Source organism: Apteryx rowi, unplaced genomic scaffold (assembly GCF_003343035.1).
Source record: "Apteryx rowi isolate R43461 unplaced genomic scaffold, aptRow1 scaffold_170, whole genome shotgun sequence".
In the NCBI taxonomy this organism is placed as follows: Eukaryota; Metazoa; Chordata; class Aves; order Apterygiformes; family Apterygidae; genus Apteryx; species Apteryx rowi.
In genome coordinates this window covers 1,582,273-1,588,059 of record NW_020447975.1, presented here as the reverse complement: position 1 = coordinate 1,588,059, position 5,787 = coordinate 1,582,273, and positions in this window count along the sequence as shown.

Below are 5,787 nucleotides of genomic sequence, written 5' to 3'. Positions count from 1 at the left end.
GACGGGGCCCCCCGGGCGAGCCGCCTCCTCCCTGCCGCCCGCGGCGCCGCCGGGTCCCCGGCATCCTCCGCCGCCCGGCTCCCACGTCCGCTCGGCCACGGCGCTACGTCCAGTTGGGATGCTGCGGTTGCCATGATAACTGCCGGAGGAGCTGCCCTCGGTGCGCACTTAGGAAATCTTGCCCCGGATTTGGTCTCGGCCTGGGCTCCAGGCTTGCTGCCCCTTCACAAGCCGATAGAAAGGCTCCCAAGCGAGTGTTTTTCTGCTTGCATGCGGCCAAAGCGCACTGTGAGGAGCCCCGGCTGTATGGCTGGGTGATGAGGCTTGGCTCCCTGGCAAACACGTTTCAGAATCACTGGCCTAGCGCACCAGTCAGCTGCTGGACATCGCTGTCCTCCGCTGTGAACACACCTGCATCAGGAAGGTCGTGTGGGACCCAGGGACCTCACAAGGTTTACTTTATGCAAGCCGAAGTCAAGGTTTGCCTCTCCCCAAAAGGATAGGCCCAGCCTTTTGAATTAGCAGAATTTCTTACGTTCCAGAAATCTCTGGGAGAGCCCTGTGGTCAAGGGATGCTACTTGCATCCCTCGGAGGCCACAAGCTGGCAGAGCCGGAGCTAGGGTGGAGGAGGACCTGCAGTGGCGGAGTGCAGTGAGGAGACGGAGATGAGGCTGCGATGCCGGGGGGGACGTGCAGAGCAGGGCGCGGGAGGCGCTCGTGGCTTGGAAGCGGGAGTGGTGGTGGACAGCTCGGGGCACTGCAGGGAATCGTGTCCTACAACCGCATGCAGGGAAAAGGGGCTCTCACTTCCRCAGCTGTGATGAGAGGGAAGGGTGAAGCCCTCCTTTTCAGGGAGCAAACGGGGGAGAAAGTGTAAGTGAAGGCATGAGAGATGTGGGTGAGGTGTGCCCGAAGATAACAACTCCAGTCTTCGTGGGAGCAAGTCAAGTGGACCAACTAATTGCAGCAAAGAGTTTGGCTGAAGAATGTAGTCCTTTGTCTTGCAGACAGACTTTCATTTTCAATATTTTTGTATTAGATGAAAACTTATTATGCCAACATGTTTAAATTGCAAATGTTTGTGATCATTGCTCCATGCATCTACTGTGTGAGGGAGGGCTGGTCAGGCAACTCATATGACATGATTTCTGCTTTCCCATTGGCCTAGTTCAAAGTATTTCCAAAAACCAAACTCATCTACTGCGAATATTCACAGAAAGAGACATTCATGCTTGTGTTTGCAATCTTCACTGTATGAGCGTTGTTGCAGATTGAGCCTGCCCGTTCGAATTTCTGCAAAAAGTTAAAGGTTCGTAAATACCGCTGAAGCAAACTTGCTTCACGCAACTGGTCTCGCTTTGTGTGCGTCTGCAGCCCACCCGCCTCTCGAGGTAAGGCTTTCGCTTTGAAACAGGACCTGAAGCGGGACGGAGAGCAGCGCACCCAGGGCGGGAGGCGCCTCCCAGAAGGAGGGTGGGGGGCGTCAGTGCGAGGAGCCGCGAGCGCAGAGCGATGACGAGGCGCTCGGTCACCACCAGCCGCTGCTTTACCGGCAGCCGCGGAAGGGGGGTGGCCGGGAGGGCCCGAGAGGTTCGGCCCGCGGTTAAACACCTCTGAACGGTGCGGGGAGGGCAGGGCGGGTGGCTTTACCCTTCCTTGGGGAGCTGGAGGACGTTGCCTGGCCGAGCCCGGGGATGAGGAGCCTGCGCAGAGATGAAGAGGGTTGGGGAGGCCCAGGGTGGGCCGTGGGCGCCACCGCCGCCACGGGCGGGCCAGGGGCCCTGGCACTGTGCTCCCCGTCACCCACCTCGCCTCAGAGCCCCTGCAGCCCCAGCCCTGGTGCCTCAGCCAATCAGCATGTCCGGGGAGCAGCCCCACAGCGGCCTCAGCCAATCAGCATGTCCAGGGAGCAGCCCCGCAGTGGCCTCAGCCAATCAGCATGTCTGCCCCCCCCCGCCTCCTGCTGCCTGAGAAATGGCGGATGGCTGCAGAAGTCTCAGCCAATCAGCGGCCTGTAGATCTGGTGACCTCCAGGGGCACAGCCAATCCCTGGCCCCTAGCACAAGTGCGGGCAGCCAATCGGTAGCGGCCCCCCTGAGGCGCAGCTGAGGTGTGGGATGGTGGGATGGCGGGATGGCGCTGCGGCCCCGAGTCCCGGCCTGGCCCCGGTGACGCTCCGGCACAGCGCGGCGGGGTGCCAGCGCGTCCCGCCCGCCCGCTGGGGCCTGCGCAGGGCCCATGTCCTGCCGTGCTGCCGCAGTGCCGCGACCTGCAGGGCCGGAACCGCCCTGCACAGGTGGTGGAGTCCAGCTGAAACATTTCTACAGGCTTTTATCTAGCGTATTCTGCAGCCTCGTGCAAGAAATTCACCGCCAACAGGTGCCGAACTGGGAGGTTTCCTGGCCAGAGGAGCTGAAGTTATTCCCTGATGCCCAGCTGAGATTGCTTTGCTGCCATCTAAGCCGATTTATTTTTCGTTTTTTGATCTGTGCTGCCTTTATAACTCCCTGTACGTAGCAGAAGACAGTCACCGTGTTTCCTTTCAGTCAGCTTGCATGGAGAACGAAAGCAACCTCCCCTCTGCTCTCCTCACAGGCCGGGTTTTGGGGCCTCTTGCCTTTCTCCTCGCTCACTTCTGGACTCTAATTTGGCCTCCTCCTGCACGAAGCACAGTGTCCCACACTGGGCCCCGGCTCCAGCTGGGCTCCACCCGCACCGGGGGCTCGTGACTGTCCCGCTTTGCGTGCGATGTGCCGAGGGCGGCGCTTGCCCTCCGTGCGGCGGCATTGCACAGTGGCTTCCTTGAGGCAGAGGTGGTGATCCTCCTTGCAGCACGGCTTTTGCTGGTGGTGGTATTCTTCATTTTGTGTATCTGATCTCTCCTTCCTGAGAGCAGCGCTTTGTACTTCTCTTTGTTGTATTTCATCTTGTTGATTTTGGACCGTGTCTTCAATTTGTCGAGATCCTTTTGAATTCAGAGCTTGTCCTCCCCGGTGCTTCTGGCCCCTCCCAGCTTGATGTCATCTGCAGTTTTTGTGAGTGTATTCTCTGTCTCATCATTCAAGTCCTTAATGAAAATATGGACGAGAAGCAAGCCCAGGAAAGACCCAATGGAAACACCCTCCTGGTCCGACACTGCTACCGTTCATTGGCGCAGTTTGTCAACCAGTTGTTGTTTGGGTGCAGCCGAACCATCGTCTGCTGTTTTTGTCTGCAGCACGATTTGTTAGTTTGCTTATGAGAATATCGTGTGGAAGAGTGTCAGAAGCCTCCCTGAGATCAAGATGTATGGTATGGTATTTACTGCTCCCCCTTCCTTCACGAGGCCAGTTACCCTGCCACAGGAGGAAGTCAGGCTAGCGTTGATGTGATTTCTTCTTGAAAAATCTACACTGACTATCTTTTATCACCGTATCATCCTCTGGGGCATGTCCATTGATTGTTCAATGATTTGTTCTGGTGTCACGCTGGGAGCCAGGATGATACCGTCTCCCCAGGGATGATTCCCCCTGCTTCTTTTGAGAACGAGTGCGGTGCTCACCCTTCTCCAGCCTTTTGGGCCTCTCCTCCTCCGGGAGCTCTCCGCGGGAGTCCTCACGGCTCCGTCAGGGTCTTGGCTAGCTCCTTGTCTGCTCTGGGTGTCTGGGTGCTCTCTCAGGCCACGCTGACTCAAACCTAACGCACCTCAATATCCTTTCACCTGGCTCTTCTCCGTGCTGGCCTTCTCCCTTTGTTAAAATTAGTTGTTAAATCTCTGGTCACAATTAACCTTTTTATACAAAGACTGGAGCAAAGCGGCTTTCTATGTCCTTGGTTATTTTACTCCCTTTTCCTGTTAAGTAATAGATCTTTATTTTCCTCTCTGTCCCCCTTTCTTCTAGTACTTTTGTACAGCGCATTGAATGCTTTTTTTGTTGCTTTTTATGTCCCTTGCTAGTTGTAACTCATATCGTACACTGTCCTTTTTGATTGTATCCCTATATGCTTGTGCTATTCCTTTATATTAATCCTGGATCATCTGCCCTTTGCTGCTTTCTTTTTGATTTTCTAGTACTTAAAAAGCACCTGATGCAACTGCAATTGTCATATGCCATGCTTTCTTCCTTTCCTCTTCAAAATACCCCTTAAACAGCCTAAGAATGAGCTCATTCACAGATCTAAAAACTATTTGTCAACAGGTGGTCACCGTCCAGCAGTGGAGTTTCTAGAGGGGCTCACAGGGATTAGCTCTATGTGTGATCCCCTTCACTGTTTTGGTGGATGATCTAGAAGTAAATACGAAATGTTCACTGCTATGGCTCGAGGATAATCCAAAGGCCGGCGGCATGATAAATAATAGTCGTCCCGCAGAGCAAGCCGGCTCGCTCGGCCCGCTCAAAGAAAGGCGCTCCAACGTGAGCCGAAAGCTGCGATGCAGCGCAGCAGCACTGCTTTGGGGTGGAGCAGGGGCCACACATGCAGCAAGGGCCAGCACTGAAAAGCTCCCCCGGTCAGAGGGGACCACTCCAAGGGGGCTGACGGGATCCTGGGACCATTCCCTGGGGAGGGACCAGCCTGGGGTGAGCTCAGCACAGAAGGCTGCTGGCAGCAGGGGTGTTGCCCCATGAGAAGGTGTCCCGCAGCGCAGGGCGGCAGAGCGGCGCCAACAGCTGTGCCGTAGGTCAGTCGGACCTGTGGGGCCAGGACTGCAAGGCTGCAGCTCCCGGTCCTGGTCCACCCGCCGCCGGCAGGCTGGGAGCAACGTCCAGGCCTTGCCACCGGACAYGCAGACGTGCTGGCGGTGCCCAGGCCCCGGCTGGGCAGCAGTGCCCCCGCCGCCCTCTCTGCGCAGGGGCGATGGCAGTGTGCGTCGGCTCCTCCGGGCTTGCAAGCCGCAGCTCGCTGTCACAAATTCACCTGTTGTTTCAGAGCTGGGTTGAAACGCGGCGCCGGGGCCGTGCCTGGGGCGGGCGCTGGGATGGGAGCTGGGGCGCTGCCTGGCTCCGCGTGCCGCAGCGGGGGCCGCGGGCGGGGAGGCCCAGCGCCAGCGCCGCGCCTGGCTCCGCCGATGAAAGCGCATTGTAAGCGCGCAGCATCCAGCCCTCGGCGGGGCGAGCCGCGCACAAAGGCTGCCCAGAAGGAGCGGCTGGGCGCCGCGGATCGCATTCTTCCCCACAATGGGCTCCCCTCCCCCTGGCCCGCAGCAGCTCTGATCCGTTTATCCCCGAAACAATCCTGGCCCAGCTGCGGGCTGGGGGAGCGCCGGCTGTGGCCAGGGAGGGGGCAGAGCCCTGTGCTCCTCTCTCCGCCCGGCCGCGCCAGGCCCAGGCCGCCCGCTCTGGATGAGTGCTGCTGCTCGCCGGAGGGCGCAGCCTGGCGGAGGGGGCAGACCCGTCCTCCCAGCCGCAGGGGCAGGCAGGGCAGGGGCACAGCAGCACCGTGCCCGGCCGGCTGTGCCCTCACGCACAATGCCGGGCTGCTCTGCGACCACCTGTGCAGGCAGCAGGCTGCCGCCCCCTCTGCCCCACGGAGAGATCGGGAGAGGCCGTGCCCCCCAGCTGTGCCCCCGTGGCCCCGCCACCGGGCCACCGCGCGGCTCGGCATGGCGTGACCGAGGCAAACCCGCAGCCACCCGCCGTGACCCCTGACCTCCCCGGTGACCCCTGACCCCGCCCGCAAGCCCCCGGAAAAGAAGGGGCGCTAGCCCTTTAAGGGAGGGCGTGGCCTTCTGCAGAAGCCCCGCCCCTCCGCGCCCGCTCGCTCCGTTGCCCGCCGCGGCATGGCTCCGCGCGGCTCCCGTCGCCCCG